Raw genomic sequence first — 27,561 nt, forward strand, 5'->3', positions numbered from 1 at the left:
CCTTTATTGATCGGTGTCATTTCATAACCGAAAGCGATGAAAAATGTTGGTGAATTATGCTTATTCACCTTCCTGCTGACAATTAGATGAGAAGATCGGTGCATTTTTTATGTCCGCCTGTTAAATATGACGCTATAGCCATGAGATGGTTAGCCAGATTAACATGAAGACTGGGAGCAGGGGAAACAGCTAGCCTCGCTCTGTCTGAAGGTAACAAAATCTGCCTGCCAGTATCCCTCACACTCCCTAATTGAAAGCTAATATCTTGTTTCTTTTTTTAAATGTCAGTGTAAAAACAAAAAAAAAAAAAAGTGTTTACAGGGTGTCACGTGCCTGATGGGATTTATCAATACTGCAATCAATACTGATATTCTCCTACACCTCCAACATGCCACGCTGACTAAAAAAATGTCAATTATGCCATGTTTTTACCGGTGTCAGCGCCTCAGCTTGGAGTCATGTTCATGTGCTCATGCACACTGTCTGAACTGGGTGTGTGTGGTGTGACAGTGTGCAAACAGCATGTTGGGACTTTAGGAGACACCAGACAAGCACTATGGAGGCATTTTATGTTTTTTATTCCAGTTGTTTTTTACGGTTGAAAACTCAGCACCATTCACACTGTTGTCCAGTGAAACTTCTGCAGTGTTTTGTGGACAAACAAAATGAATCTGACCCTCAATCGGCATGAGGGTGAGTAGATAGAGAGTGAATTTTCATTTTTGGGTGAACTATCCTCTTGATAACTACAGAATTATTTTATAATGATAATGAGAGGGCTACCTTGATTGACAAGGTCATGACAGTTGCATTTTTTTGTCTGACTAATCCCATCAGCATCGGAGCTGGGAGGCTGCACTCAGGATTTAATGTTAGCTGCAGCAGCCACTTTGCTGAAGCAGGCAAACACTGTACTGCTTCAGATTTATAAAGTGCTGCATTTGTAAGGTCCTCATGAAGTTGCTGGTGTTACCTCCACTTCTCTCATCTCCCTTTTTTACAATGCATTTAGTTTCATTTTGGTTAGATTCAGAACATTTAGCCTTATCAGCCATGACTGGAGAGCACAGAATGTAAACACGAAAGCATGGTCACCTGATGCTGGCAGTTTCGATATCATTAGGGCATGGTTAGGACTTGAAAAATACTATGCTATATTTGAAAAAGTTATGTTAGAGCAAATAACATTACAGAAATACAGACTATAGCATCATTTGTCCAGGAGCTTATCAATATTTTGGTACGTACCAATTAGGAACCTGTATCAATTTGGCACCAGCTCCCAATTCCCCTCCATCATGACCGTTTTACACTTCTGTCATTTGTTTCCTGCTTTCAGTCTTTAGGCTGAGCTAATGTCTCCCTGTCATGGCTTCGTTTTTAATGGACAGATACTGTATATCTCAGCAAGAAAGCAATGAAGCATATTTCCCAAAATGTTAAAGTACTTTTCTAACTTAAGCCCTCGTCAGTACATGCCTACGGTTAATAATTTCCTAAAAATGCAAGTATAATCTAACGTCTAAAATTAAATCCTAACTCATTATAAGTCTTGTGAAAAGTAAGGAACAGCCAAAAGTATGTTTTATAAAGTAATTTTCTTCACATTCCATATCTCTGTATCCTTTTAATATTGTGTCTAACTTTCTGTTCCCTTTATAAGCAATAATTGACTCATTCCCTTATTTCATTATCTCACTTAATTAAAAAAATATTAATTCTACAAATTTGCGGGTCAAGAAACAGGTGACATTGTTTCTTTTTGGCAGGCGTGAGTTTACAAACATCTCTAACATGGCAGCATAGTCAGAGGCCTCGACTACAACACTCATGTTCATGAAAGTCAAGCTCCATCCCTGCTCTGTATCCAGTGGTCCTATTTAGTGCAGAAAAATAGCAACAAGCGCGCGCGCACACACACTCACACACACACACACCAGCACCACCACCAACACCACCACCAACCACTCACAGTTCCAGCTCTTTAACTCCAAAGTTATTTTGTTCCAGGCGGGAACATGTGGGGGAGACGGATGCTATCAGGGAGCTGCAGACCTGCTCTCAATCTGACTAATCACACACCCAGAGAGAAAGACTCAGAAGGAGTACTCGAGCTGGAGACAGAGGAGAAGAGAAGAAGAAGAAGAAAAAAAGAGCAAGACGGTGGTTTGTGATGTGCGGGTAGCCGATCGGAACCAGTGTGACAACAGAGTAAGAACACAACGATAGAGGAGCGAAGAAAAATGAGGGGGACGGAGGGACTGTTAAAAAAAAAAAAACTTGCCCCGTTTCTATACTGCCACGTAATAAATTGCAGTTATTGAAGTCCCTGTGGGAAGTTCAAAACTGGAGCAATCTTGAGTCAGTGGCTTGTTGCAAGCGATGCCAGCGGTGAGTGCTGGTGGGCGAGACATGAGGAGAGTAATCCGTTTAGCCGGTGCGGTGCATGTCATCGGATTCCATTAAGGTTGCATTGTGTGACACGTAATATTCAACAATAATAAAGACTCCCTCTGCAAACACTTTCCAGGTAGCTCTGATTCAGAGGCTTACACTTAACTTGCTTCTAATGACTTCCATTCACATTTAATTTATCTGCAACTTTCCTGAGGGATTTGATAAATGCACAATGTATGTATTCTGCCCTTGCTATTGTGGTTTGTGGCTTTTAGCTTGACAGAGAGCTAACAAGTTCCTCCACTAAACACCCAGGAAGCAGGTCTGTCAGTTTTGGATGCTTACTAAAAAAAAAGCCCTATGGAACTGAAATACAAGAACAGAACTTATTACAAGCTTTGACTCTTGACACTTTATCCAAAATAAATAAGTAAATAAATAAAACTTGTCTTTTCTCCCACTAGAGCTGTCTCACATTAAAATAGTAACAAATGACGTAGCTTAATGACATCGTGAAGCAGACTGCCAACATAGCTAAAGAACATCTAACTGACATGACTCGGGCAGAGATCATATTCATGAATGAGGTAATATTAAAGTTTTTTTCACATTATGTTTAGTCACATTCGCCAGCTTCCTTTCTCACACTCCTGACATATTTTCCCCAGAAATTATAGCAACTAGTAATAAGCTAACGACAGCAAGCAGGAAATGCACTGATACTTTAAATAAATTACAGAATTCTTTGCATTTGAACATTGCAAATACACATTGATAAAATTTACCAACTCATACCTTGTGTATTGTGTCCTTAACTGTTTCTGAGATATTTGGATGTGCAGATATCTTCAGTGAATAAACTGATGTGACTTTGTACTCAGATATATTGGTAGCCACTCCAGCTTCTACTCTGTGGTTTGGAATCACAAGGGAGACTTTGTTTTCTGCTTCAGCAGCAGGTCTTGAGAAGCAGAGTAGCATTTCTTTACTGACTAATTGAATGATGGCTACGCTGACAGCTTTACTACTAAATGTATATTCATCCAGCACCTGTCTGCTTTGAACTGCCGCTGTCTCTCACTCACCAACACATGCACGCTACACAATGAGCTATCCCATTAGGGTACCATGCCACTCTTATAACAATATGTTCTTAAGAAACTGAAGGAGAAGTTTATACAAAAAGCTAGCCTCTGTACTTCTTGGTGCAGCACAAAACTACAGTAACAGTACTAACACTGTCTTTCCACTATAACTACATTAAAACATCAACATATTTTGTAATTTGGTGACATACTGAGAAACATAAATATATACCCTAATTATTAAACAGCAGCTTGGCTGTCACTTAAGCACAGCAGAAATCATACACACTGCTTGTAATTTATATAATGTTTATAATATATACAATATGGTGTATGTACAAAGCATATTGTTTGTGTAGTGGTAGTCTTTGTGGTTGTCATCTTTGCTGTGACTACACATTGTTTAGTTTCATATGAAAAGCCACACCCATATAAAACACCATGTTTTATTTAAGCATTAAGAATTAATTAAAACAGAGTGTGACCTCTATCTGCGGTTCAGCTCTGTCCTGATTTTTTAAGTGGCAAAAAGTGGATGCTGTCTCTTTGATGTCCCGCACTATAGGGGAAAAAAGTAATTATGCCATCAAAACCCAAACCAGGAAGCATTCAAATTTAATCTCCTATCACTTGATTAATCTGATAGAAGCATTAGTTTATCATTAATCTTTAATCTCCAACTTCACTGTGAATGTCAGAGTGGATGAATTTATTCTCAATTAAGATGGGGGTCGACTTGCGCCATATGGCTGTTGCAAGCCCTGTGCAAGGATTCCCAAATTGCATCGTAAAATTTTAAATAGCAAATCATGCATACTTTGCTGGCCACACATCTGCCTCTTGCCCTTGCGGATGCTGTTACAACCTTGAGAAGCTGTAAGGACTTGGTCAGTGTTGAATGTGATCCCCAAATCTATTTTCCTTTCATATCCGCAGCAAGGAGGGCTCAACGTCTCTTTACAATACGCAGGGATTTCCGGATCACATTAAAAAAAAGAGTTGGGAGAGATTAAAAGTTACTTTATCGGCAGTCCATGAGAGCTCAATTATCCTCTTGCCTAGCATGAGCAGATCCTGGCTCTTCACATTAACCTTGGCCACCTCTAATCTCTATTCAGGTCTTATCTTGGCCTTTCAAAGACACTGGATTTGGCCTTATCATCCAGTGAGAGTGGTTTTTGTTGTGTCGCCAAGAGCTGTAATTGAATGTGGATGTAGACGCACTGTGGATGGTGTTCAACTGATTCAGTGATCTTTGAGGTGAAGTATTTGCTTGATGGTGCACTGCTTAAGCTCTGATTGAGTGACAGTATGTTGCAGAGGTATGCATGACCCCCTCTTCTGGTGCAAAAACTATAATGCAGAGGCGGCTCTTTTTCAGGAAGGAACTAAATGACAACAACGTTTAGCGAGATCATTAAATTAACTATTATTATACTGCTCGCATGGAAAAGCCAACAGCAAAAGCAGTCTATTACTATTTTACTGCCCAAGCTTGCATGAAGAAAAATCTCCAATTGCCCTAATCTTTAAGCTCCCCAATTAAAGAGGTAGCAGCCCAATGGTCTTACAAAGTAATTACAGGAGCATAATGATTTAACAGTAGGCTCTGCACCTCCTTCTCTGCACAGAGATCACAGCAAATCAATATAAGATGCACACAACCACATATACACAAAAAGGATAGATACAGGGACTCACGTACACACCCATGCACACAATCAGAGCCTCCTTATCTTGATCTATGTAAGTACATGACCTCTATTGGCACAGCAGTCAGGAGCGTGTACTCCTGTGTCATTAGATTAGTGAACCTTACAATCCTCACAAGCCCAGCCAAATCAGGTAGCACATAATGAATCCATAATAGCAACAGCATACAGAGAATGAAGATGGGGGGTGGGGGTTAAATGCCTATATCTTGATTAGCATACACAGGATGTGAATAACCTAATTTCCCCATGGGGATAATCATAGTGTCATTTTATTGTCTGTATGCATTAAACTTGGGACACACAGGCAAACAGAGAAGGTCACAACCATTCAAGAAGTCAGTGGTTAACCAAGTGATCTGTGTTGCTGCCTGACTGACACCAGATTACAGCACAAATTAGTTTAGCAATGATTTTTGTTTTGACACTCAGTTTTAGAAACACTGAAAAGGAACTGGGGGGGAAAAAAGCCCATTACAAGTTCCCAGAGGCGAGGGTGTCATCTTAAAATGCCTTGTTTTGTCCGAGCATCGGTGGAAAACCCACAGATTTCTTTTCTGCCATTTTATGCCTTCATTAGATCAGAGGCTGGACAGATTGCAGAAAATACAAGGGAAAGAGATGCAATAAAGGTCTTGTTTTCTTTTGTATGTAGCCTACTTTTAATCTCTTTTACAAGGTTTATTTAAATTATTGATCATTTTATAATGCTGGGTTCTATAATGAGATCTTGGTGTAGTTGCCTTTATGCGACTCACAAAAACAAAAACCATACATAAACAAACACACTCACACACACACACACAATTATACAGCAAATGGGTGAATAAATAATGTATCGTAAACATAAAACTATTTTTTATAGTGGAATGCTGAAGATGAAGGGCATTAGGAGCTTAGGATGCTTAGGAGAAGGGCCGGCCCTAGAAGTCTGGTGGCTCTAAACAATCGAGCCTGGTATAAACCACTGGAAAACCAGGCTGTTTAAATGTTACAGGAAGAGTGAGAGAGAGAATGTGCTCATGCAGACGAGTGATCTAATATGGATGAAAGTGTTAGCAACCTAATATGAAATTTCTTTCATCATGAAGCCTGAATGTTATACAATTTGGTGCTTTACATTACAGACTGGAGTCTCTGTTATCAATAACAAACAGAAAGATTTGTGTTACGTACGCTCGTCTCTTGTATGTGTTTTAATTGCGCTGCTGTCTATGTGCTGTCTCTACTGTGCTATGGAAGCTCGTGTCTACAAAGTAATAAATATATTATTAATTTTAGCTTTTTAGCATTTCTCATCATTTATTTCTATTTGCTTACTAGCTAACCTGCATTGAGATGTCTACGCAATGAGTTATTAAAGTGAGAAAGTCAACACTGTAAAAAATGAGAAGCAGACCTGAATTTTCATCATTTTAGAGGTGAGGCTACTTGGCCCTTTGGTGTTGTCATATTTTTTAAGGCACAAAGGCCAAATGCCCGGGCAGCAAGGCCATCGATAAAACAAGGATTATAAGCACACAGAAGTGAGGGTTAAGGAAGAATTTATTTCTATATGCGATTTATTCTATTTTAGATACTTCCTCAAAACAATTAGTGTAGAGAAAGTTTATCATTGCATATACATCATTAAAAATAGTAAAGTTAAATAGTAAGTTTATAGTTAATTAAATATAAGTTAATAATTATTTTTTGTTAACAAACATTCAAATAATGTTTATAAATGTTTTCTACCAAGACATCCTCACTCCAAACTTGTCAAATACGACAGCTTGGTCAGTGAGCAGCTGCAAGCGCAGGGCTCTGCAGTCAAGTTAGCAATAATTTGCTTCGACTTTCAAAATTCATGAACCAAAAATATTTGATTACGTTTAGGAAACAAAATACTTGGATAAGTTTAGGAAAATATCATGTTTGGGTTAATATAAGTATGTTACAGTTGTTGTATGTAACATATATAAGTTACAAGTAAGGTGTTATAATTTTATACAACTTTATAATAGCCATCCACATCATGTTTATGGGTGGTTTACAAACTCATCATTATCATTATCATTATTACTGTTAAAAATATCAAGTCAATCTCTTTATGTAACACTTTCTTAAAGGTTTACAAATAATTTGCAAATGATTGACAAGTATTTAATATTGTTAGTTAATAGTGAAATAACCTTTAACTAAAGTTTAACTATCGATTTATGAATTATTAATGATGGTTACTATAAAGTGTTAGAAAGTGAGTAAAACATTTTTTTTCAGCCCTATATTAGTTTGTAATCAATAACGAAACTGCACAACAAAAACATACAAATTGTCTAAATGTGGGCCATTTCACTTCTTTTTTTTTTTTTTTCCAAGGAAATGTTCTTGTTGCTTTTTTTAAACCTAGCTTATGTAGGACAGCTGTTGTTTGTTTGTTTGATCCTTTGAGTTTGTAATAAGGAAGAAATGATCAAAACACTGGGTTGGACATGTACTGCATGTACACTCACACTGTACACTCACACAACACTCACACACACACGCACAATGGTACTTTACATCACCATCAGATTTTCTATTCATAGTAATGCCGGGTTAGGCTGGAACCCAATGGAGAGGAACAAAGAGATTTCTGAATACAGCTCAAATGGGGACATTTCCACAGCTCATCTCATATGGATGTTTGCAGGGTGCAGCTGAAGGGGAATTAACTGTACTGTCTTGCAGAAAAGAAATGCTACTTAGAATTACTTTGTTGTCACAGATGTGCCTTTTTTCCCCCCAACATTTGTATGAATAGAATATAACATGTGGCCCTTTTTGAAACCAACAAGATTCAGCATGTACAGTGTATTTATGTGCATGCATTCAGAAAAAAAAGAAGTGGGTGGTTGTCTCAGGTGGGTGTGATTCTTACACATAAAATGTAATGCAGGCTCTCTTTTCTCCCAATCTTATATTGGACCTGACATTCTCTGCTGCAAAAATGCCTCCAACACTTATCTCTCTAAAAATTATCAAAGGAGTACTTTCTACAGTGTGGGGACAAAACGATTTCTTGCCACACAGCCAAACAACGGTGAATCTTAAATATAGAGTCAGAGTAACTCAGAAACTTTGTTGGTGCTGATTTTAATCTCCTGTATTTCTGTTCTTTTTTTCTATCACTTGGCTTAACACTAGAATGGCCATGAATTAAAAAATACACTGCTGTTGAGAACTGACCGTTCTGTATTTTCAAGTTTTTTTTTATATAAATTACACAAAAGACAAAGGAAATGTGATTTTATGTTAGTTACCTTTTTATCTATTTCAGCTTATATGCAGCCATATTGACTGCATAGAAATTGGCCTATCTGTTACTTTTTTGCGCAATAGGAGATGCATCCTGGTTGCTCAGGCTAAATTGTCTCAATCAGAAGAATAATTGAAGGATTTGAGGAACATAAGGTAGGAGAATCTGGGGATGGTTGTACTGTAACACATTTTGTCTCAGCAGCTGTAACTCACTGATTTTTTTGTGTTAGAGCTCTCAAAGTACCCATAGACCCAAGAGTACGCTTACTTACTACAAAGAGCAATGTCTCCAACTTTTTTTTTTTTATTAAAAATACACAAAAGATAACAAATAGCAGCAGAAGAAACTACCAAAGCTGCATACAAGAAAAAAGGAGGCAGCACCAGGTTTAGAGAAGATGTATGCAGGACAAGATACATGGACTCCTGCTGGAAATATTATTATATTGTATTAAATTATTATACATGTCACATTATATTGTATGCTTCTATATGTTCTATGATGGTTTTGGAACTAAATTTGTTATAAATGTAAAATGAAATATTTCATAATCTTATATAAAAAAAAACAGCTGCTTGTTTGTTTCTTGTTGTGAGTAATTTAAGATTAATCTAAAAGCTTCACAAAATTTACTTTTGGGGTTAAAAGATATTCTAACAGAATGGATGCATTAATCTCTTAGTCTCGCAGTCAACACAGCTGATTACAGTAGTTCCAGTAATGACAGGATTCTGGGACTTCTAGTGGTAAACTCTGCTTCTGTATAGAGGGACAGAGTCAGTTGTTAAAAAAAAAAGCAGTTACGCAGAGACAGCACTAATCAGACATTAACTGCTCCAGCTCTTGCATGACTTACCCTGCAATCAAAGTGTCTGCATAGAGAGAAAACACACTTCAACAGAGATGGGATATCTCTTTAAAGAGATCATTCCAAGATGAAATTGAATAACTATTACAGCAAGTTTCAAAGCTACTATCAAATCTAAGAAAATTAGAACAAAACAAAATAAAACAGAATAGAAATAGTGTCATTGTAGTTATAGGAATAATTTTAGTTGGTCAGTCTGCTGTTCAGGACATATAGCCAATACAGAAAAGGAAAAAAGAATGGTTGCATGTTCAAAATATTGAGCCATGGACACCAGGTAAACTTTGATTTGGAAAGAAACTTTTTTCACCTGATTACTATTACACTGAGGTGGCATTGCTGCAAGCCTGTTTAAACTGTAATCATTTCAAATTGCACAGTTTACCACCTGAGTGGATGACATGTTCAGTAAAAGTGGTGGAAAATTGAAGGAACAATATGCAGCTTAGGCATCCACCTGAATGCACTTATTCAAGTCAGCCCTTTGTGCACTGATGAGTTCAAATTTAGTTGCATGAGTGTGTGCATCTTCATACAAAAGATTCAAGGCAATACACACAAAAGCAATTACTGAATGAAAGAAAGAAAGAAATGAGACTATAGACCTGCTGGCTGATAAAGGTTGAGCGTGTCAGCACCTAGTCTATCTCCTTGTTTATTTGCACTGATGAAGCATTGATTCACAATAATAAGACGTCAGTTCAAAACAGACCACATGCTGGCCATCATGTGGTACCAGCAGGCTAATATCACAAAACTAAATTACTGGTTGTAATGTAGCAGCTTTATAAACCACCGATAATAATATCGGTGAAATAGCATGGGGAATTAGGGAATGAATCAGTCCTGAGTATGTTGTTGGTACCAACGAGTGAAAACTGAATATATGAGTAGATGTTTAAGAGAAGATAAACATAAGAATTTGTGCAGATTCTGTATCTTGGTTCTCACAGTGATTTTCTTAAAACACACAGACAGACAGAATAAATGAAAGAATCAATAATGTAACAGTGGAAATGACAGTTTTCATTTTATAAATGCACAGCCAGTTTTACACAGTGGCATACATTTTCAGTGTGCACAGGATCGATTACACAAACTGCCTGAATCTGGTGATAATAGAGTACATTGCTAATGGCCGTTTTTCCAAAAACATAGTGCCACTGAAAATGACTAATGAATAACTTTGACCTGAGGTGATACATAGTGAAAATGCTAATCTCTGCTAGATGATACATCTTGAAACTTAATCGATCCCAGAGTCTTTCAGATCATTTCCTCTTCTTATTGATGAGCTGCTTAGAATCTGCCGTGTGTTGCCTGCTGCAACATGTTGCGTTGTTCCCATAGTTACTGGTGATTGGAGCCTCATTTATTTCACTAACAAGACCAAACTAAGTTCAGACTATTCTTCAGGATTCCTCTGTGGGAAATAAATTAAAAGAGAGATTGAAAGCAGGTAAGGGCCAAGAGAAAGGTGGGATCAGATCTTCTCATTCTCCATTTAACTTGCAATGTCGGTATGTACCGTAGACAAAGGTGTTTAATTTTCTGTCTGTACTGACTTGGGAAGTGACTGATTGGTGAGAAAATTCAGTGCACAAAAGATAAGATATGTTTTTAAAGTTTTACTGCAGATTTTTTCTTACTTTTCTTTTTCGTCCTGTACTTTCTGACTTGCTCCTGGTAGTTATACACAAGCAGAGGGGTATTTTGCCAAATAATAAATGAATGCAAATTGTGCCTGTTAAAAGTTGAATTCCAGTGAATAATAAAAACAAATCTGCCCCAGAGGAAACATATTGTTGTACTTTCCTGGTCTCTGGCATAAAATTTCACCTTTCAACACCAGTTTACAAACACAAAAGAAGCCAAAGGCCCCTAAAATAACTTAAACATGGGTGACACCCTTAAAAGGCTTTTTTGTGAAGACTCAGTAGAAAAAGTTAGAATAGTTAATACAGCCATTAAGTCAATTCAAATGCTTCTGCACGGGCAGGGTGCACCATAAAAAGAGAGGCTTACGGTGCATGAAGCATATTTTTTAAGGGTGAATCATAAAAGGTATTGCTGCACCTTGCAGGAGGCGATGATTAATTTTTATTTAGCATCCTTCCACCTGGGTTCTTGAAAATGGATGTTCCTGCTCTTTTTTGTTTGTTTTAAGCGCTGCTGTGAAGTCTCACTCCCCATCTTAAAAGCCTGGCAAAACGCAAAATGAATGGAAATGACTTTCCATAAAGCGTCATTTGAAGAAGGAGCAAGCGTAAGATAAAAAAAAAAAAAGAGCCCTGAACCATCTCTATAATGTTGATCAAAAGTGACAGCTCTGTATTGCGTTTGACTACACTCGGCCAGCCCCACCGGCAGACGAATAGAAATAGGGAATATCAGTCTTCAGCTTCAATCCTTCAATAAAGACAATAGTCGGGCTGAACACATGGGAGGAGATGAAGGGTGAGAGTGATACGATGTGGCATTAATTTTCCCCAGCGGCGGCATTTACCACATTTCATTCAATAATGCTAAGTCTTTCAGGGGACACTGCTGGACTAGTCAGCCATTTAGAAAAGAACTTAGGGGATTATCAGGGCACTGAACAGGCACTGTTTAGGCTAGACAGAGGGAGAGATGGAGGGAGGAGGGGAGAGGAGTAGAAGGGGGAGGAGTGAAGAGCGAGTGGCTGCAACAGGGTTGATGGAGAGATAGCAGAGAGGATGGTCGTGAGATTGAAGGGATGGATGAGACATGATCAGCGGATAGTAACGGAGATATGGTGAGAGTAGAGAGCGGGGGTGATATCGGAAGGGGAGGGTGAATTTATTCAGGTGTTACCCATGCAAGCCAGCACCGGAGATTTAAACCCTCCCCACCCCCCCTCCATGCTAATGGAAAGTATCAGTCATGAGTAGAGAGCCAGAGATAAATACATCATGGTGACTGGAGGCCTGATGGCAACACTTTCTCCAGGAGTCAGAGGAGGACGATGGATGCAGTGGAGGTGTGTTAGTCACTGGTGCCAGGACCTAGTAATTCCAACCACATGCCTACATCTTTAGTCAGCAACAGCAAGCTTTAAATCATCAAGCATTTTTGTGATCAATTTTAAAATGTATTGACTGGAATATGTTGTGCTCTAAAAAAAAGATTACAAATTACAATAGGATGTTGCATTTAATGCCTTTCGCCATTGACTGTTTTAACAGACTACAGAAACAACAGAGGGATGAACTCCACGTGAAGCCAGAATGTGAAATAATGTGGCCACATTAAAAAGTATGCAATGTTCTTTTTTCGGACACAGTATTGCCTTATATTTTTTTATGACAAATGTGTTGCCTATTTTCACATCCAGTGGAGATGGAGCAACATTAGGATTCATTTAGAGTCAGGTTTCATACAACCTGATGAATGTAATATGAATGCAATATTTTGCTGTTTTTGGTCTCCACAAACTCATTTGAGAAATGCTTGACTCGTTAGATGCTGAATGTGCCACTGAGTATGTCACAAACTTTGTATGTCTCTGCTGTTTGGTGACAGGGCTGATTATTATGAGTTTCACTGAAAACAGCTGTCTGCTGCTGTTGAAAACCAGCATTGGGAGTAACTAATTAGAAGGTAAAATGTTACTGTAATTCCAATACTTTCTACAGCACTGTAATTAATGGCTCAGGCAGTGTGAGCTACGCTTGCTTTTCATCATAGTATAATATAAACTGTTCATCATATAATTATTTATTTAATAGTTGTGTAGTCGTTTAATAGTTGTAGTCGTCTGTGGTGTTCTTCTGCCAAATCCTACTGTCTGAAACCTAGATTTTCAAACTGATACGAGTACTACTGGTGATACTTGAGCTCCCTCTAATGGTACACTGAGTAATCTAAAATTTGAAAAATGAAATAGATTTATTTAAAACACATAATCAAAACTACTACAAAATTTCAAATGAAAATACTTTAAAAATGAGATTAGCAAAATGAAATTAAAATCTCTTTTGTCTTTCCTGGAATATTTTTTGTTTCAGTATCAGTTTGCTACGTACTCATGTTCATGCATGTAGCGAAGGCAGGCTTTATCTACGATTAGTTACGAGCTAACATGTGATGGCTGTAAGCCACTGGCTTACTGTGAACGCAGCTGTGACTGACAGCAGTCAACAATAAATAATCTTCTTATTAGGAAAAAAAACTGTCCTCTGTGAACTGTTCCTAGGTCAATAGGGTGGGCATATGCTAATATATTTTAATGTGGTACTTGGAGACCCTCATTTTTTCTGGGGTGGCACACAGTGTAAAAAGTCTGGGTGCTATAAAAGTGTAGCTTACACCTAGGAATGCTAGTCATTGCTGTCCTCTGGTGGTTGGGAGCATTAATAACTCCTATCAGTGATAATGGTAAAGTTAAGGCCGTGGGACGTGACCCAAAAATTGAATGTTTTGAAGAGGTAAGTAATAAATATCTTTGGGTTCACCACATACAAGCAGTCACATAATTGATTGTCAATAAAACAGTAAATGTTGTAGTTGCTACAACAAAAATCAATTAACTCCATGTAATGTGAAAAGGAATAGCTACATAGTGCCAAAGCTAGTGCACAACTCTTACAGCTGTGTTTGGATTTTTTTTCAGCTGCACATTATGTATTGCTGGGAGAAACTTGGTAAACTAGTGGCTAATGATCACAAATGAGCAACTGCAGGCAAAACATGGGTAGCTTGTGTTGCACTGTGTCGGCTTGATAAGTAGGCAGTTGTTTTTTAAAAGGTTGCAGGAGTATTTCTTCCCCACGGTGGTCAAAAAAGACAAAATGCACCTTCTAAACACAAATGAATTGATATATTGGTATTTCTTTATGTCAAGCCCTTCAACAGCCAGAAAGCATAGTATAATCTAGATCATATAAGGTCATCAAATTCTAACAATATTATAACGCTGGGAGATAAAAAAAAAACAAAACAAAAGAAAAACTATATGATAAATGATAAATCCTGGTAAAAGTGCTTTGACTTTGTAAAACATAATATCACACATTACAACTTTGTTACAGCCATTACTAGTGGTGATTTTTAATATACTATATGAATAATTGCAACTCAGCTACCAGTTTATAAGGTTCCTCTAACTAAAACTAATGCAGTTCATTAACACTCATGTAATAAATCCTAAAATGACTGTTCAGTTCTTGTTGAATCTGTTTTAGAGATTCAACTTCATGGTCATTTCGGAATGTGCAGTTTGTGATTCTATTGCATTGTATTGATATATACAGTGTTTATATGGTGTGATGAGCACTCTTTCTAAAGGCACACCCACATAGATGTTTTCAGCCATTCTAGTGGATTACCCCTCTGCTCCTGTTGTAGCTGGGTGCTTTGCTAAGAAAAACATGAGATCACCAAAGTCCATAATGAAAACTATTAAGGTGCAAGTTGTTCTGCTGTAACAAGTGAAAGAAAGCTAACAGCAGGGTCAATAATATATTGATCACGCCTAATCTGTTCACACCTACATAGACCTGAGAGGAGTTCTAATCAGGCAACATAAGTGGACACTCCTATGTGGGTGGATCACAAGTCAGTGTGGTCTCTAAGTCTTATCTGGCTAATTTGCTAATCCCGGTTTGTCAGATACTCTGCCTGAAGTTTACTGTATCTGAGCAGAATCATAACATGCATCATCTTATGAGGGGGCGGTAAACTGTGAGCTGCAGCTCTCTTTTGGCCCATTAAGCAGAGCGGAGCCATAAAGGAGCCAGGTCAGGCGAATAAATACTAAACGACCCAAGCAGGGCACTGGGGAGATGATGCAGAGGAAAAGGCCTGGCGGGCTGATGCTGTCACCCATACATCAATTACCCAACGCTGGACATTTGTCATTTCAATGGCTCTCTGCGATGGCTGGCTATCGGTAAAGCTATTTGGCTAGGAATCATAGGTTAATCGGCACCCACACCGGGCATTTCAGGGATGTTTATGAGGAACTGTAAAACCATATTTATGTTTATCTATAAGGATCTAATTGATGGTTGTTATTCAGTAGGATTTAATGGAACAAGGGTACATTTCTGCCTGTGATGGTGTCTGTGACATCAGGAAGACCAGTTTTCATGAGGTCAAGGGTGAGGAATACTTGTGCATACATGTACCCAGAAAAATATCTGAAAAACTATACATCAAGGAATTAAGGTCATTTATTATCATCATACAACATAGGGTTGAAATATATGAAATTAGAACTGTAGTTCTTTCATGCTACACACAAAATTCAACATAAAGACAGTAATTAAATTCATGGAATAGGGTAACATATAAAACAAAACAAAATAAAACCATATATACAGAAATACATATACACTTATACACCCAAGAAATAATACTGTAGGGCAAGTTTTTAATTTGTATCAGGTTGAATGTAAACAGCAGCAAAAAGATCATGTCCTCCACCTCTCATCCTGCATGTTGCATCATCCACTGGTCAAAAGCAATACCTTGATCCACAATGTTGTGATGCATCTTTCAAGCACTCTGCCAGATCAGCTGAACACACCATCATGGACCAACACAGGAAGAGTGGAGGAGAGTGGGGACAAAAGCCATGCTAACCTTGCTTAGACTTTCAGCTGCTCCTTGCTTAAAGTTCAGTGAGGAAAATGAAGCAAATGAAATGGGACTCAGGCTTGTCAGGTAAAGAGAAATTAGAACCTGTTGTGTCCACATCTTATTGACAGCTGCTCCACAACATTCTGGATCAAGCAGTTGCTCTTGAAACAAAGACAAACAAGACGCAACAGGCAGGACTGCAGCAGAACAAGGGACTCTGTGTTTACACTGATTATCTTGAACTTTTTAGGTGAAGATGTGTGTGATGATGACCATATTATCACCACCAGTTTGTTGCTGCTCTGTACATTCAACCTGACACGAATTAAGAAAATGGGCTACAGGATTATTCCCTGGGTGTATACGTGTATATGTATCTAAATAACTGTATATATTGTTTTATTTTTATTATATATGTGTCCTATTCTATTCTTATTTTAATTATCTGTGTATATGTTATATGTGTGTGCATGTGTAGCATGAAAGGACAACAACTTTCTTTTCATTGTACAATTCTGCTGTACAATGACAATAAATGAAAAAACTTGATACCTTGAAAATCATGAATCCTTGTGTAGTATATGGCATGATCTTGGAGTTTCTTTATCTTTAAGAGTTCTACGAAACCAAGGCAGGCCTGCGGTGTAGTGTAGGCTAAGAACAGCTGGAACATTGAGCACCTGAAAACAATTGAATGCACCATCTGCACAGAGGCTGAGTTCTCTCCTGACTTAACACATATGCAGCTGGCACGCTTACATAAACAACAACAACAACCAGGTTACATAAAAAGCAAACAAAGACCATATTAACTGAGTTGACTCTTAGGATTATCAAGATTTGCATATCAGTTATGCAATTAATCTGTCCAATGCACAACCTCACAAAGGCCTTGAATTAACAAAGAGCTGAATTTTCAGACCTTGAAACCTTTATTTAAACAGGCAAGTTGACTGAGGGCATCCCTATACACAATAGCTCTTGGGATTATCTGTACTGTAGAATTACTCACACACCTTCATATTCACACAGTCGCACAGACAACACAGGGGTCCCCCTTCTAACCTTCGGCCGACCAGCACTTCTCTCATGGTCATGCATAAAATCAATTATCTGACCATATTACAGCAGCCTTTATATCTATAACTATGTGTAAAGTATTGCTGTGAAAGCATAAAAGATGGTGTGCATCAGTGGAGCCAGCAAACTAGCAGAGGTGCATTTTAGTGGCACAGCCGCTTAACCAAGTGATAAAGTAGCATGGACACACTCACACAAAAAATCATTTTGTGATCTGGCTGGCATACATCCTAGTTCTCTGCACCCCTTTCATCTGTGTGGCTGGCAACAGCCATAACACTGAATATCTCTAACCCAAAAACTATTTCAACTGAGCTGGTGCATGGCTTGTGCCATGTGCAGCGTGTGTATATGTGTGTGCATGCCTATAAAAGAAAGTCCAGATCAAAGCGCCCCATGCTGTCCATGTCCAGCCAACTTGGCAACCCGATTATTTCACTCCCATCAGAGCTGCAAAATAAAAATGTCAAAAAATGAAGCTGAAGGGGAGATGGTGAAAGGAGAAAGCAAGACAGGAAGAGTACAAAAAAGGGGAGAGTGGGTGAAAAAGAGATTGTACAGGGAAAAGTGAGATTGTTCCTCATTTGAAAGATGAGCTATTTCTTTTTTTTTTTTTTTTCTGTTGTAGCTGTGGGGCTGTGATCTGAGTGGCAGGCGACAGATACTGGAGCGTTGCAGTGCTGCATGAGGGGTCAGGCTGAGTTACAGTGCATGTCCCTTCTGCTCCTAGCAAATTGCTGCCTGAGTGGAAGAGACAAAAGAACTGAAGGAGTGACAGAACAATATCATAGAAAAGGCAGGCAGAAAGAGAGATTAAATAGCTGTGGGTATAGAACTGTATATTATAAATAGTTGCCAAACAGAAAGAAAACCAACGCTCCTGCAGACAGGGAGTGGCAAATTCCAGTATTTTCTTAGGTAAATTACAGGTTATAATACTGGAATATGGCATAGATGGAATATAAGATTCATCAAAGTGCTTTAGTGGTCTATAATCACCTAAAAATAAGAATCATTGTGCTTTTACATATACATAGGGTGAATGCACTGCCACATTCACAGAAGCTCAGAACAACCAAACAATGCTTCTAGGGCATTTTGCAGAAGTTTTGTGGCCACTGTAGCACACACAGAAAAGGAGAGGGTGAGGTGGAGGTGTTTTCTATCTGCAAGCTCATGGCTAGATGCCACAAATTCCTATAAACTGGTTGTTAAAAGGGACAAAACAACAAAAAAATGTCTTAGTGAGGTGTTGTTTAACCACCTCCAGAGAAGCTCCAGTGCTCCTTATTATAGATTCTCCACCAACAGTTTTTTGGAAAATTTTGGCTCAATTAGTTTTTTATTGGTCGTGGAGAGAGCTGTCTAAAGATTGTACAATGAAAATAACTCACTGACAGCAGAGTTAGTACTTCATGCACCAATGAGGCGTTACATCTAATGTCTGATGGTGTCAGAAATTTAGAACCATGACATCTCAATGCAGCCATGTTCACAAACAAACCAATCAAGGAATGATGGAAAATACACTGGCAAACCAAAGTACTTGTATAGCAATATACTTATCTCAAAATGACTTTGTAAAATCCCTATCTCATGTTACTCTCTTCTCCCTGGCCGACCACTAGCTTCACAATTTCCTGTTCTTCCTCTTGTGAAGTTTTCTTCTCAGCTGCCTGGCCAAAGCCTGTTTACTGTTTTTAAAATTCTCAAAACGTGAGGGTGATGCAAATGGATGACGCAAGTTGATAATATAATGCTTGCATCTGTTTCTTTGCTGTTTCTGTCTGCTACAATCTGTCATGCCTCGAGACTTATAACATACAGTCTGAAACACATTGTGATCATAGACTTTATTAGACCCATCTCACACATTTTTGACATTCAATAAAGTTATAAGACTGTGGTTATTACATAGCCACTGTCAGTTTAGTGGGTCAGATTAGATTCTGGTGTGTTATGCAAGTAGCAGCTAATGAAGCCACAAAAGGCTTCATATAACCTCTTTTCAACTATGCAATAGGACTCCATAACACCCATCTTTGATATGTAAAATCATTGGTGTACCATTTCAATTTAATATGCCACCTGTCTGTATATTTGGACTGTAATGTTAATGTCAATGTCACTCAGAGTTTCTTAAATTCAAACTCTAACTCATCATCTAACTCTGGCAAATATATATATCCAGTACAGTATTGTCCATTAGGCAAAGTCAGGTTTTGTGCTATGTGTTTCAGGGACCAAAAAAGGCCACTAAAGCACAGCAGGGTCATTATGATATAACCCAAAAGGACACTGGAGCTGGAAATGTCTAATTTCACACTCTGGATTGAATGTGTCATTACAGTGGAAGAGGCACGGAGTGAGAAATGGAGACAATACAGTATAGGCAGAGAGGAGGGGGAGAGACAAAGACAGCCCTGCTCCTTGACTTCAATCAGCGCCCGTTGTTTGCCAAGAGCTACACTCTCCACCTCTCTTCACACCTGAGGTCGACAGGGTCAGTTCAATTGCAGCTCAGGCTCTGGCTTCTTTCGTACTCCTTTCATACAGGAGATGTTCATGTGACCCAGATCTACTAAATGCGCGCATTCAACCCAGGTTTGACCGCACTGAGACTGCTGTCACAGGTTAATCTTGTGTTGTCAGTGTTGGCAGAATCTTCGCTCTGCAACTGTGGTGGTACAGACACATTGCTGCAAAACCACTGACCATAAACCGTTATGCACAATTACATCACAGAAGTACCAAGTACAGTTCAGTTATTAAATTAAATATATTACTGGGTATGATTATGATACAAACTGCTTAAGAGTGGTGGTTAAGACATACCAATGCTATGTGAATCTCTGTATATACACTTAACAAAGAGCACTGCGCTTTACTCACTTATTTTTGGTCGATCTTCTGTTCTAACATTTTTCAGTAGAATATTTACTGTAAATACGAATATAGATTCAATGGGCCTGATGCCTTAATCATTCGTATGCATAGATTTGATCTTAAACAAACAATTTAAGAACTTTTGTGGCATCCATTAATATTTGATTACTTTCCATTTGTTCTTAGTTAAAATCGAAATGTAAGAGTGAATTGTTGGTTTGTGGTTTGCACACAGTCTGCTGTCCTTATGTGGATTTACTGGGGTATTTCTGTGTGCTAAATGCAGTTTTCCCACTCAGGTGGGTAAGTACTTAGTGACTTGGCTGTCAGCACACATTTCATGAATCCCACATTAGATTTTCTTATTTTCCTCTCACTGCTTTTTAGCAAGAATAAATATAAGTGAAATAAAAAACAAACATTCATGCATGAGGCCCAGTGTTTTTCAAACCTGAAAACAGTTTGTAGTACCTTTTGCAGCCCAGAATAGTGTCTGCAGGGGTTCCTTTCAGGATGCACACAGCCCCAGTGACCTTCACCAGTAAGGCACTTCAACATCTTTGTAGCCTGACCAGCTAAACTCAACACAAACAAAAGTCTGCAAAGCGCTGGATGCTCCCCTCGAGTGCACGGTAATAACTACATATGACTCAGACAAGTGTATCAACATTTTTATCAACTTTTGTCTTATCACGACTATGGTGGCCAGACAGTATGTTTATAAAAATGGGATTTTGAAAAGTGAAGGGAGATCTGTCCACCCCATCCCAGGTTGAAATTATGACCTTGCTTAGAACCAGCATTAAATTTGAAATATAACATTTATCTTCACATACAGGCACTATAAACACAGCACTTTGACCTGACTGCTGACCCCAAACCCCTGCAGGCAATGTGATGTGCTCACAGAGCCGACAAAATTAAGTTACAGTTGGTCTGTGCGAATGCAACAGAGGAAGTACAGCAGAGAGCTTGTACATGATGGAGCACAGAGACTGCGGCCCTCGAGGATTCCTCGGGGACAGTAAGAACAGCATTGAGGTGGAACACTGTGGACTCTTACAGCCTGACAGGTCAGTGTCTGCCATAACCCATAACACACAATGAAATGAGATGACCAACCAAGTGCATCCATGCAGCTGAAATGTCACAACTAAAGTACTGACACATTCCTGTGTCGCCGTCTGTCCCTCACTGCACTGTACACATCCTTCTACCTAATACTTTACTATTGCGGTTTGGTTTCTCTGTAACGTGTGTGGTGTTCCAGGTAGAAGTCTGATTGAATAATTCAGCCCTGTCGCCTCAAAATTATGTTAATATACAACTGAATTTCAACAGTAAAAATGTTTTGTTGTTTTGGAAACATAATAAGCATCCTGAGGAAATGTTGCTAGGTAACATACCTGGCAAGTGATATTAAATTTAACAATAAAATGTGAACTGACAACATGTTTAATTTGTTTTCCACCAAAACAGGCAGTCTTATAATATACTTTAAAGCCATTGTGACAACAGCACTATTAAAAGACAGCAGTGACTTGAGGGATTGAGGTTATTTTACCAGTATTTAACTGAAATAATGAGCTTTCCCTAACCGTAACCAGTGCTTTTATTGCTAAAACCTTGCCATTTCATTACCTTAACCAAAGTGCTTTTGTTGCACGTGTCTGGACACAAACCCCAGACTGTAGTATTAAAGTCATGCACTTCGTACGTCCTCCATCCACACCAAACATCTCCTTGTGAATGCAGCGTGTTGTATAAATTAATTACATGGCTTTGTTAAGTACTCAATTCTGATGGGTCAATTACAGTATTCCAAGGTCTGTTATTTCTGTGTAGCAGACCGTTGCTATGAAGAACAGACCATTGCTGTTGATGCAGTTCTGATCATAGATTCTGGAGGCATGATAAAGTCAATCATATTTTTACACATTTTTTTCATGTCCAACCCTATGTACCCTGCTAAGTGGCATAAAGAGCATGAATCACTTTTGCGTCATGGGGTGAAAACAGCTACTGTGGTGCTGGGCCACTCAGCACATGTGTAGTGTATGTTATGGTTCATAATGTTACTGAGTGCACCGATTGTGTCTGTAGATCGAAGTGAATCAGAAAAGAGTCTTAGTGATTGTGTAACTAAAGTTTTTACTGTGAAAAAATATGGCCCTCCCATTAAACAGCAGCTTTTAGAGTGGGGTTTGGTTTACCAGTCTGTCCACTTGAAAGGCTTCCAGGAGCAGGGTTTTTTTTTAATGTTTTTTTTACGTTAATAATTCACATAAATTGAGCTGACCTACCCTCTAAAAATGAACCCTCTAAACAGCATAGTAACATAGGAAGGAGAGCTAAAACTGACCTCACTCTACTTCTCCCTCAGCTCGTAGTAAACATTCACGTAATAAGAACAAACTGCAAATGTAATATCTAGGAGACAGGGTTGAATAAATACATTCTTATTTTTGTTATCTGTCATAGCAAAACAAGATTTTTCTCCCTTATGTTCAGGATACTGCATCCCAAGGTTCCTAACAAATCTCCACCTCCCTCTTTCTTATGTTTTTCAGTTTTCAGCATCTTGTGTCAGAACAGATTTAGACATTGCACTAGAAACTAGAGGCAACCCATTCCTGCCTCTGTTACCATTTCTTTTATAGACAACCTTAGAACACCATGCAGCCACTTTCTCCTCCAAAGCTATGCCCAGAGGCAAGCCTCCACCTAATACCAACAAGTGCACTGGAGGGCAGAGTCTGTTTCAAGCCAAGAGAAGACTCTGAGAAGTGGCAGAGAGGAGAGGAGAAGAGGAGATATTTCAGAGGAAAGTGGATAAACAGTGGGAGGGCGTTGCCTGAAGCACAGACGGTGTTGCTGATTGTCCAGTGAACGGGTCAATCTATCGATACACTTCTCAGTTGTTGTATATACACTTACAGACACTTAAAGTCATACTCTGGCACACACAGACACACACAAAACCACACACTGTAAGAAGCTCCATTTACCCCCTGAAGTTAAGCTGAGGCAGCGGTGAGAATGCCTTCTCTGGCTTGTCAACTTTGAAAACACTCTTTCCCTGAGGCTCTGTCAGGAAGTTGTGATGGATAACAGGCCGCTATATTATGTGTTTGTGCTTTAAAGGAAGTATAGGCACACATAGGACACCTGTGCACTCACAGGGTACATCTGAAATAGCGTTGTGGCCCCCACCCAGGTATGTAATTCATTGTGAACCACTGCAACATCAAGACAGTGATATAATGGGTGAACAAAAAGGAAAATGCTTTTAGGTTTGGTTCATAAAAGATTTAAAAACACAAGATTTGTATCAGGAACAAGACATCCGGCAAAAGTGCATAACCTTCTGGCGTGTTGTTTGTGCTTCCAACATCCAACAAATATCTGCCAGCCTTCAGAGTGCAGAAAAAGGGAGCTTTTCAAAAGCAAAGCAGTGGATCCTCTCAAGAGACCTTCAAGCCTGCATGCATCCAACTGAGTCTTTGTCTTTAATATAACAATGAAAGTGCAGCACACAAACACATCTGTAGCTTTTTACTTTTTGTAAGTTAATTTTATGTAACAGGAGCAGCAGTTAAATATACAGAGCCTAGTCCTAGAAATGTATTTCATTTAACTATGGATGTATCTAGAATTACACTGTGGTATAAAAGTGGTTGAGAAAAGGGACTGTTGTTGCTGTAGCGCCATGAGTCATCAACACAAATCCTATAAATCAGCCTACAGTGGCTCAGTAGGTGCTAATCACTGATAACAGAAGGTCCACTGCTTTAATCAGAGAGCAATTTATCTCTTGCTACTTGCTGTGTCTTCAAGGATATCAATAGTTGTTATTGATAAGGCAGTAGAGGTCACCCTCTAACCTAAAGAGCAGGCAAGGCTGTGAGGAGTTTAATATCCAAAAGCAATTTCAAGAGCCGGATAACGAATCTAAATTAGGAGACAGTGTGACAATGACTAGAATCCACTGGTGTTAAAAGGTGGTGTTGTCTTATATGAGCTCAGCAGACCAAAGCCATTTTTCGATACACCTGTGCTGGCATGGCTTGACTTGATTTGACTCAGTGCATCAGCCCGGCAGGGCAGGGATTTGCCCAACAGGACAATCCACTTCAGGATGTGTCTTTAGAGCGATTTACATTTGTCTTGAATCAAGTAGTTGTAAAATGGTGAATAAATAAGTTCAATTTAAATGCAAAAGAAGTCCCGCTGAAGCAGCGAAATCAAGAAATGTTGGGTTTTCGATAAGAGAGATACCTGATAGTACAAACAGCAATGCATGAAGACAAATTAAACTTCAAAACACAGAGAAGCTACAAAAGTACCAAGGGCTGAACAGACAGATACCTTTCAAACTCTGCATGGACATGAGTTGAGTCTCACAACACATACTTGTCTGGGAGGGAAAATGGGGATCGTCACAAGTTGGGTGGTCTGCGAGACATCAATGTCGGCATGACTCGGCACATCTTATGAGTGGAAATGAGAAAGCAAATTTGTTTGACTTGGCACAACCCAAGGTCCCAATGGAAAAGCCCAATAGTATCCTGTAAAGCCTCAATCACAGATGAATTTCAGCTTTTATTTTCTTTCTTCATGTCATAAAAAAAAACAAAAAAAACATGCCGCTGTAAAATCTGACTTTGTTTGATCTTTTTCATACTGACAGGGTATCATGATAAAAAAAGAGTATCCCCATGATATCCCTGTAATTTTACTCTCAATGACTTGTTAAAACTGAGTGAAACTGTGTCTAAACATTGACAATATTTCATTATGTATAAACTTGTGACAGGACCAATTCAGAAACTTGACAGATGAACATCAAAACAACAAAATTATGCTAATAACTGAAATGCAACAACCCTGTTCCAGTGTTTAACTCGCTGAGTGACACCTCTCCTTCTGGGAGAGGCGTCCTATAGGAACCAGCAGGTGACAGCGATGCCATATACAAAATAAATTATAAGACTTCTTTTTTGTGATTATGCAGATTGATTCATTAATATATGCAAATAATCTCAGGAAAAAAAAAAGAGAAAAGCGAGCTGATGCAAATCAAATGCAATTCTCCCCAAAAGACTGCAAGAATGTGGAAATGACGGTTTACTTGCAAAGCCCGATCTTTTTGTTGCTCTGAGTTGGAAGATCTGTTTTGTGAATGAGGTTTCTCAAGGGGAAATATAACTGGATCAGAAGCACAACACTTTGCATTCAAAACATAGATTTAAAAGTGATTATACAACAACTGAATATATTCAACACTTCCTCTAGCATAAGGTATTGGTAATCATTGGAATGCCTGTCAGACAAATCACATTAAAGTTAATGAGCGCTGCAACTGTTTGTATAATACAGAATGGCTCAACAAGTGAATGATAATGCTAATTAGCTCTTGAAAGAACGGCACGACTTGTATGTGTGGGTAGAGGTGCAACAGTTAATTGTATTGTATCCATTCCATAAGCTAGTCTTAATAAAACATTTAACCAACACTCATGAGATAGAGAAAGCGAGAGAATGAACTGCATCTATAAGATTTATTATTGAATTATACTGTGCTAGAAACATAGGCAAATTATCCCCCCAGTCAATTTGCCCACCAACTACTGAGTGCTCCTCATGAAAAGCCTCTATAGTTTGCAAAGTCTAAGGTTATGAGCTCTGAATAGAATATTTATGTGTTTAAAGTTTTACTGCTCATTGCTATTCACCACCTACATCACAGTGAATAAACAAGAGGTCCACAATGCACTAGGCTTTCTGATTCATATCTAAATGTGTCACTTAGGAGTAAAAAGAGAGTTTTTTTGTTAACAGACATGATTGGAATTTTAAAATATGGCATTGAGTGGCATGCAAAACCAGCCAATCTATCTATTTATCTATTAGAGTCGCACCCAAATCTGACTAAGTTATTCTGGAAAGCACAGATAATGCGATATTGTTTCCATCCAAAGTTGCTCATTATTATTTGTAAAAAGTCAGCTCCATGATTACCTTTGTAAAACATTGCATCCATCTTAATTAATCAGTAATTTAATGCAGAAAAATTATTCCCATCAACTGATGGATACTTCTGTATGCGATTTTTCAACACCTGTCACTAAAACAGGAGGTGGTGGGAGCTTCAGAGAGTTCATAAAACTTACTTTAGTTAAAAATACAAAGAGAGAAAGGGACATATGAAGTTACATATATTATTATTATTATATTATAGTATTATTGTATTATTATATGCCAATATGAAATCATTTTGATACTTAAAAATCACAACAAATACATTGTTATTGAATATTAGCTTAGAAAATAAAATATTAGTCCAATTCAATGTGACTTCCAGTATAAAGTATGCCCATTTCTGGTCTTCTATATCTATAACAGATACAGATAATTTTATTGGTTAAACAGACACAGCCCCGACTAGTGACGGGCGGCTGCATTAAATCTTAAAAGAAACAGATAATCGGCATTGTGCATGAGTGACATATTAATAATAGTTTAAACGACTAGTATTTCTCATGTCGACTAGCGAGAGTGACCTTTAATTGTACAGTTGACTAATCGCGCGCATCCTTATTGTATACCTCTATTGGCCCTATCTTACACTAATCTAAAGTGCAAGTGGAAAGCGTGAGGTGCAGTGGATTTCATTTATTCAAGATGTGACCAAATCCATCTTTGCCATCTTGCGCCAGGGTTGCAGAGGTATCCTGCCCTGTTCCGTGCCTTGCGCCACCAGTGCACAGTGGCATACACTTATCAGCTGTGTCCAAGACCCTTTATTAATTCACAGGTGAGTTTAGGCTGAGCATGGAATAAACCAATCAGAAAGTCAACTCTCATCACCTTTAAGAAGCAGATGTGCTAAGAGCACAAGTGGTGGGAGCATGATGGTGGAGATCTATCTATCTATCTATCTGTCTATCTATCTGTCTATCTATCTATCTATCTATCTATCTATCTATCTATCTATCTATCTATCTATCCTAATCTAATCTATCTATCTATCTACGTATCTAGTATGTATGTTGTGAACATGGCCTTTGTGGCCGGGATTTCACCCCACTCGCTGTCAGCTGCCAAGCCTTTGTTTTCCTCACACAAAGCCATTCAGGCATGACCAGCTCCTGTCCTCCACTTTCCACCTAATCATCACTTCACTCGTTGACAAGGACGCTCATAAAAATGGTGAATTATTTGACTCAGGTCGAATTGAGCTTTTCGTCACGTCATTGCTGAAGGATATTTCACAAATCCAAACACTGACTGATTTTGTGTGTCGGACGACATTGACCCACAGGAAGCGTTTCCACCCTTATTTTAGTCAGAGGTGAACGAAACGATGGATAAAACAGGACAACAAAATGGGTTGATGGATGGATAAAGGGTCTCAGTGCATTAGCGTAAGGTTAAATCAAGAACTTGTCTGTTTTTTTATATTCTCCTGAGCTGCCCAAACGTGAGATGAATCCAGCGGATCAGCGCATGGCAAACGACAGTTGAATATGTTATGCCTAAACAGGCTTTCTTTCTGTCTGACCTCATCAGCTCATGAAAACACACTTATGATCTCCTTATTTTAAAGCAGTTTGTCTAAAAATAAAAATAAAAGCAGTAAAGAAGTGG

Source organism: Lutjanus erythropterus, chromosome 4 (genome assembly GCF_056507025.1).
Source record: "Lutjanus erythropterus isolate fLutEry1 chromosome 4, fLutEry1.hap2, whole genome shotgun sequence".
NCBI lineage: Eukaryota > Metazoa > Chordata > Actinopteri > Lutjaniformes > Lutjanidae > Lutjanus > Lutjanus erythropterus.